This window comes from Fukomys damarensis, unplaced genomic scaffold, assembly GCF_012274545.1.
Source record: "Fukomys damarensis isolate Sample0158 unplaced genomic scaffold, DMR_v1.0_HiC HiC_scaffold_16, whole genome shotgun sequence".
In the NCBI taxonomy this organism is placed as follows: Eukaryota; Metazoa; Chordata; class Mammalia; order Rodentia; family Bathyergidae; genus Fukomys; species Fukomys damarensis.
Genome location: NW_022900928.1, coordinates 51,752,918 through 51,761,060, shown reverse-complemented (window position 1 = coordinate 51,761,060; position 8,143 = coordinate 51,752,918).

Here is an 8,143-nt window from a genome sequence, read left to right as displayed (position 1 = left end):
AGTGTTTTCTTCTCTCAGGTACCTTGAGGTAGAAGGGCAGTTAATAATCTACTTTTCCCATTTCTTAAGCAAACATCCAACCTGAGGCTTTTTTTTTTCTCCTCCTTAATAGGTACAAATACTTCTTAAGGACATAGTCTCCTAGAGAGAAATCATGTCTCTGACACGAACAAAAGCTTGATTTAAGGACTGGCCATATCAGAGGTTGCAAAACATTCTTTTCTCCACTATTCCCTGTGATAAAATAAAGCACTGTGGATTTTGGTGCAAATACATCAAGTCAGATTAAATAACAAAATCTTGTCACATTCTAAAGACCTGAACATGGTTTATTTTTGTTTGTTTGTTTGTTTGTTTTTTGGTAACAAGAGTGGAACTTTGGGCCTTAAACTTGCTAGGCAGGCACTGCGTCACTGAGCTACTTCCCTGGCCTCAAAACATACTGTTCACCTCAAGAATATTTACTTTTGGTTGTTTTGTTTTGTTTGGTACCAGGGACCTCACTCAGGTCTTTGCATTTGTGAGGCAGCCGGCAGCACCACTGAGCTAAATCCCTGACCCCCAATTTTTTTTTTTTTCATTTTAGTACCGGGGATTGAACTCGGGCTTTTGCACTTGTGAGGTAGGCAGTGGAACCACTGAGCCAAATCCCTGGCCTAAGAATATTTACTTTGGAGAGATTAGGTCCTATGTCCTATGGCCCTTGTCAAAGAAACATTTTGCTTCCCTGCTCTATGCCAAGAGTTTAATTATCAGAGTTGCTCCAGGAGATAGGGTCATTACTGTCACCTAACAAGCGATATGAGCAAGGTCCATGGAAGTTAACATTTTTTGCCTTATTTTACACAAATAAGCACAGAAGAATGATCAGAACTTGTCCTACAAATTCCAAGTCCCTGGGCCAGGGATTTAACTGAGTGGCACCATGCCTGCCTCACTTATACAAGGTCCTGAGTTTGATCCCTGGTACCAAGAAAAAAAAATTCCAAGTCTCTATAGAGTGGTGGTTCCTTGTAAAATGCAGGTGCCAAATGAAATACTCAAATGTAAGTCTAGCTCTTAATATTTATCACAAGTCCACCAAAAGTATGTCAGAAGAGGGATGTTGGGGATCACAAAATGATACCCCAGAGTATGGGGCTTTAGCACTAAAGTAGAATTGTGGTCTTTCTCACCTTCTGCTATTCTGTCTCCATTACCTCATCTTCCCAAGAATAGGGAGGGGTTTTCTCTCAAGTTCCATTATCCTCCAGAAAGGAACTCAACCGTCATGAGCCCCCTCTCTAGAAATCTCATCAACCAAGGAAAGTTAACTCAGAGAGGAAATGTCACACCCAGAGGGACTCTCACAGACTATCACCTATTTCTCTGGTGGCTACTTTGAAACAATTTTCAATGGCACTGAAAGGGTTCCAGAGATGCTCAACAACTAGGCCACACACACACCGAGAGGTCTGACAAGAGACTATTCAGGGAGCAGGAGCAGAGAGGGAGAAGGGGCAGAAGAAAGAACAAAGAAGGGAAGGTCCCTTTATTATCTTTGGGCTAAGCTATTGATTATTAATGAGGGGTGAGCTACTTCTAACCTATCACAGGCCAGGTTGCTTTTATGGGTCCAGCCCTGCAGACACGGGTTTCAACTTCTCTGGACCACTGTGGCCTTGAGGGGAGGGAAACCAGAGATAAGGGCATGAGGTCATTTTAGGATCCACGAGGTAGCAGGAGAATGCAGCCTGTGATGGTGGCGTCACAGCATACTTTAACATGATCAGTTCCCTAACAGGCACCGCACCTGCCTGGCAGGCACAAGGTTTTGAGTTCAATCCCCAGAACCCAAGTAAAGAAGAACTTTACCTACATGAAAAATGCAACCTTTATTCTCCATTTCCCTACTCATCCTCCCTTGACTTGTAGCCATCTTCCCCCAAGAAATCCGAGGTCCCTATTCCTTTTTGTAACTCAGTTATCAAAAACTTCCATCATCTGGCCCTTCCAAAAGTCATTGTTACGGAAGAATTGACAAGTGACACCCAGAGAGAGAGCAGAATGGAAGTAAAATAAAAAAAATTTACTCCATCGATGGGGATCCATGACACCTAATGGCGGTGCCCTGATCAGTCCCCACTGGGTAAGAACTCCTTCTTTTATAGGGTTTTATAGCCTTGATCTCATTCCGTTGGTTACACTGCATTTACACAGTTTAAATTGCTGATACCCAAAACATAGTAGCAAGGCAGTTGAATTTCAACCCAGAAGTTGCACTTCTTTGTTAGGAGAGGCTACCTTTAAGAGTTCTTTAGTAATCTATTCTAACCAGTGGGAAGGGAGGTGTTTTGTCAACAAAGCTAACAGTTGTTCTTTTCATTTACAAAACTTTTGAGAGAGACAAAAGCTTCCAGTGCTGGTTCATTCTAAACTAAGCAAAGTGAGGGGCAGAAGTTACTTTACATTGTGACATTTCCTAAGCTTTTTAGTTTTCCTCATCATATTTTTGTGGGACTCTATGCATATGCATATAATTAAAATGGATTTTCTCTTGTTCATTTCTCTATTGTCAGTTTATTTCATAAACTCAGTTATGAAACCTTCAGAGATAATCAGAAAACTTTGTCTACAGGAGACGTAAGAGTTACCTAGAGGATAACGAGATCTAGAGATAGGTTTCCAAGAAAGGAGAGAAGAAGATGAGAAACAAATGTAACATTCAACATGTCATCCTGTGTTTATTAAATGTATTTGTGGCCTATTACTTCATGAAAGTATTGTGTTAATAATCAGTGTTTACAGAAATCCATTCCTCTCTACCCTTGCAAAGTAGGGAAAATGTTAGGGAATTGATCATGTTAAAGTATGCTGTGACGCCGCCTCACAGGCTGCATTCTCCTGGTACATCTTGGCTCCTAAAATGACCTCAGGCCCTTATCTCTGGTTTCCCTCCCCTCCAAGGCCACAGTGGTCCAGGAAAGTTGAAACCTGTTTCTGCAGGACTGGGCCCATAAAAGCAATCTGGCCTGTGGTAGGTTAAAAGTAGCTCACTCTTCATAAATAAGCAATAGCCCACCCCAAAACTGATAAAAGGACCTTCCTTTCTTTTTTCTCTCTCTCCTTCTGCTCCTTCTTCCTCCTCTCTCTCTCTCTCTCTCTCTCTCTCTCTCTCTCTCTCTCTCCCTCTCTCTCTCTCTCTCTCTCTCTGCCTTCCTGCCTCCTGCTCACCTCCCTACAATAAAGATCTCCTGCCGGACCTCTCGGTGCATGAGTGGCCTAATTGGGAAGGGCCACCCGAAAGGGGACGCAAACCCCTTTCAGAAAACAGATATAAAAAATAAGAATACTAGAAGGCAAAATACTAAAAGTGAGTAGCTTCAAGAATACTGTGATAGGGAAGCAAAGTTTCCAGCCAACTGTCATAGCCATAAGTGAAGAGAATAGCAACTGAGATTAAGTAGAAAATATCAGTACAAAGGGTGTGTGTTTGCTGGTCACTACATTGTGCAAGGACCAGATGCTTGAGACAAGGTATCCAAAAATCTCCCAGACAGCCTGTGAAAGACCCAGAGACACACAGTATTTTGCAGTCTGAGAAAGATGCCCTTCTTCTCTGGAATTCAGGGACTTGCGGGAATCAACATGCTATCCTTATAAGGCTTTCACGCTTCACTCCTGGCAGCACCATTGGTGATCTTATTCACCAATGCAATAGCATGCCTGCAATCCTGTAGATTGTCAAAGTACAGAATTAGAACTCACCTTTCTTAAAGCTCAGACCCCTACACAGAAAAAGTGACTTGCCAGGTAGGTGAGGGGAGAAAGAAGGTGGCAGGGCTGCAGTAGGCACCCACAGCTCTGTTCCATCTTTACCTTTCCAGTGACACTCTCCTTAAAAAGCACTCACCAGTTTTATAGAAAATGGAATATTACTTAGCCATAAAGAATGAGAAAATAGATTCATTCATAGGAAAATGGATACATATTGAAGACATACTCCTAAGTGAAATAAATAAGGCACACATGTGTAGATACCGAATAGTTTCTCTGGTGTGAATAATCTGCAATAATACAGAAGATCCTAATAAGATTACTGACATTGCGAAATGGGAAGAAAGGGGCTAAAGGTGTAGGGAAGGTGGGATGGGTAGGGGAAGGGTAATAAGGGAAAAGAAAAAATGTGAGATAATGAAAAAATGGAAATAAAGTGTTTGTAGATGGGGAGGGGAGGAGGGGGTGAAGAGAGGGCAGAGGTAAGGGGAAAAAATGAGAACCAAGACCTGTCATGTAGAGGTACAAGATCCCAACAATGAATGTAATTATACTGTATCCCTAAAATGTACCAATAAACTCAATTAAAGCTGAAAAAAAACAAATGAAAATGTTATGTACATGTACCAACTCTACACAATGAATACAGTCATAATGAACTAATAAAAGTAAAAATTTTAAAAGAAAAAAAAACAACAAAGAAAGAACTCACCAGTTTATGAAGTCCATCATCAAACCAGTAAGAGCTATGTGACTTGGAGCAAATTATTTCTTTTTCTGGGCCTCAATTTTCTCATCTGCAAAATTAGAATAATAAAATTATTTTTGTGGAAATTGAAAAAAATCTAGATAATTTGTTTAACACAATGCCTAGTTCTTCATAAGCAGTCAGTTATCCACTGGCATAATATTAATAAATAGTTGTTATTTATATTTCACTTCTAAAGTCCTGCAGGACATGCCTCATGGTCTAGTGCTGCCTAACCTGCAGCTCAGTACCAGAGAACAAGAAGTCTAAATTGTTCTCCAGGACTTCAGCTGATAATCTCTTAGAAAATCTCTTAGATAATTGCTTAGAAAATGATAGCCTAGGCAGGCATGGTGGTGCACACCTGTAATGCCATCACTCAGGAGGCTGAGGCAGGAGGAGTGTCATGAGTTTGAAGCCAGCCTGGGTTATATAGTGACTTCAAGGATAGCCTAACTACATAGTGAGACCCTGTCTCAAAAAACAAAATTACATCCCAAAAATCTGGTACCTTGACATGCTGACAAATCTTAGGCCCTGTCTCAGAATCAGCTCCCTCTGATCATCCCTCTTTCTCTCCCTCCCAGCTCAGACAGAGGCTTTCTGCAAATCTCCTTGTTTGCTCAAAGTGAAAGAAATTGTTCCTGTGGTTCCTTCCCCGAGTTTCCATTACGTAAGCTCATATCCCAGGAGAAGAGACTAAAGGCAGTGGATACACTTGGAGAGACTTCCTTCACACTTCTTTCTCTTCCATTTCTCCATTTCAAAGAAAGCCCTTTACAAAACATTATTTCTTCTGTAGGCCAAAAAGCCTTTGTTCCAGGATATTCGACAATAGGCACATTCTCCAAGCCCACTGAATTCCCCTAAAACTTACTTAGCACCTCTCAAAATTGACCACATTCTCCTCTTTCCCCTTCTCCTACAAAACAGGAAGAGAGGGGTATAAGTACTCCTGTCCCTCCTTTTGTACATTAATGAATTCCTATGCTTTTCCTCCCATTTATCTTTGTTGATTTACTCCTGCAAACCTTCAGAGGGCAGAGAGGAAATTTCCTTTAGTCTCTACACTTGCATCCTCTTTTCACATTGAAACTCCATCTGCTTTTTATTATCACCATGTGCCAGCGATTCTAAATGTCATTGACAAAACTTCCTCACCCAGAGATTTTACATGGGTCTATACAAAGCAGACGGTATATGTACGCTTCAAATTAGCACATTTTATTTTTTATCTTTCATAGATATTGCATCCCACATGGGAGCTAATTTCAAAAACTAGCTGTGTGGTTAAACTTGAACAAAGGAAGCTAGGGCTACACACATACATTTCAGAAGTAAATTCACAGTGGTTCATGCTCACTCTGGCACAATCCCTGTAATACTTATGATGAAGTTAGGCTCAAAAGCAAAAACTAATATTCATTACCGTAACAGATTATTATGAAGTATAATCTTTTTTCCTTTGTTTCAACATTAGTGTGTACTGAAATATTTATTTATTTCTTATTTGTTTTCTTGGCATAGTTACCTAAAACATGATCAGTAACTGAGTTTTTACTTTCTGCACATCTTTGACAATTGATATTCTTGTTTTCATTTTTGTAGGGAAATTCAATTGATTCCTTTGAAAATTCAATAATTAAGTCTGCTGAAACAAAGAAAATAGAATAACAGGAGATACCCAAAAGAACTTATTAATGTGTATTTGTACACAAAAGCTACACAAAATATTAAACCCAAAGATGGGTCAGATAAGTAAAGCTTCAATGACTCTTCATAGGGGAGAGAGAAAGGATTGCTATAGGCAAATATAGAGAAAAACTAAATTTTTTTTTTAGAACCTTCACTGGAACTTTATTCTTTTTTTTAATCATTGAACTTATTGGTACTTTTTAGGTATACAGTACAGTTATGTTCATCATTGGGATCTTGTACCTTTACATGACAGGTCTTGGTTCTCATTTTTTCCCCATTCCCCTGCCCTCCCATCACCCCCTCCTCCCTTCCCTATTTACAAAAACTTTATTTCCTTTTTTTTCTCAGATTTTTTTCCTTTCCCCTACCCTTCCCACTTCCCCTACACCTTTAGCCCTTTTCTTCCTATTTCACATTGTCAATTATACCATTTGGATCTTATTTACATTTTTAGTTTTTCACACCAGAGAAACTATTCAGTATTTACACATGTGTGTCTTGTGTATTTCACTTAAGAGTATGGCCTCAATCTGCTTCTATTTTCCTATGTATGACTCTAATTTCTCCTTCTTTATGTCTTGTCGTGAGCCGGCGATGCAGAGCACTGTCCAGCAGTGTCTCAAACCTGAAAGAGCATCAGGTGGAGATGGGGCCAGGAGAGAAAGAAGGACGCCAAGACAAGAGTCTGATCAAGGCGACGTTTATTGCAGGCAAGCATCAGACTTTTAAAGCCAAAAACCACAAACGAAAGAGGAAGTAGGCTTAACTACAAACTATTAATGGGCTATAATCACAAAGGCAACCTTAATGGGTGATTAACGGGCGTTTACTAGGACAAAGAACTACAATTCTAGAAATTTAACTTCAGGAAGAAAACTTATCTCTAAAAATGGTTCCACTTAGCTCTAGGTGGCAGCACTTCCACCAGCTCGCAGGCCAGTGCCCAACAATGTCTGAGTATTACTTACTCCATTTTATAGAAAAACCACATCTTCTTTATCCAGTCTCCAACTGATGGGCAAATGGGCTGGTTCCAAGTTTTAGCTATTACAAACTGTGCCGCTATAAACACGGGTGAGCATATATCACTGTGGTATGATACTTTTAATTCTCTTGGAAAGATTCCCATTAGAGAGATAGCTGGGTCAAATGGAACCTCTAATCCTAGTTCTTTGAGGTATCTCCATATTGATTTCCATAGAAGTTGCACCAGTCTGCACTCCCACCAACAATGGAAAAGAGTTCCTTTCTCCCCACAACCCTGCCAGTATTTGTTATTGGTTAATTTCTTGATAGCAGCCATTCTTTCTGGGGTGAGGTGAACTCTCAGTATTGTTTTCATCTGCATCTCTTGAATGATCAGTGATGTGGAACATTTTTTCATATATTTATTTGCTGTTTTTGCTTCTTTTTCTGGGAAATGTCTGTTCATTTCAGATGCCTATTTTTGAATCGGGTCTTTATATTTGGGGTGGCTGATTTTTTTGAGTTCTTTATATATTCTAGATAATAGTCCATTGCCAGAGAAATAGCTGGTAAAAAAATTTTTCTGACATTGTAGGTGCTCTCTTAGCTCTGTTGGGGTTTCTTTTGCAGTGCAGAAGCTTTTTACTAAAATGAGATCTCAGTTGTTGATTCTTTGTGCTAGTCCCTGTTCTACTGAGGATTTGTTATTGAAGTCTTTTCCTGTGCCAATGTCTTCAAGAGTTCTGCCTGACTTATCTGCCAGCAAATTTAGTGTTTCTTTTTTAATATTTAGATCTTTAATCCACTTGGATTTTTGTTTAGTGCTGGGTGAAAGATAAGGGTCTAGTTTTAATCTTTGGCAGGTTGAAATCCAGTTTTTCCAACACCATTTATTAAAGAGACTGAAGATGGTTGGCTCCTTTGTCAAAGCTGGGTTCATCTGGAGTTGTTTCTATATCTTCCAATCTATTCCAC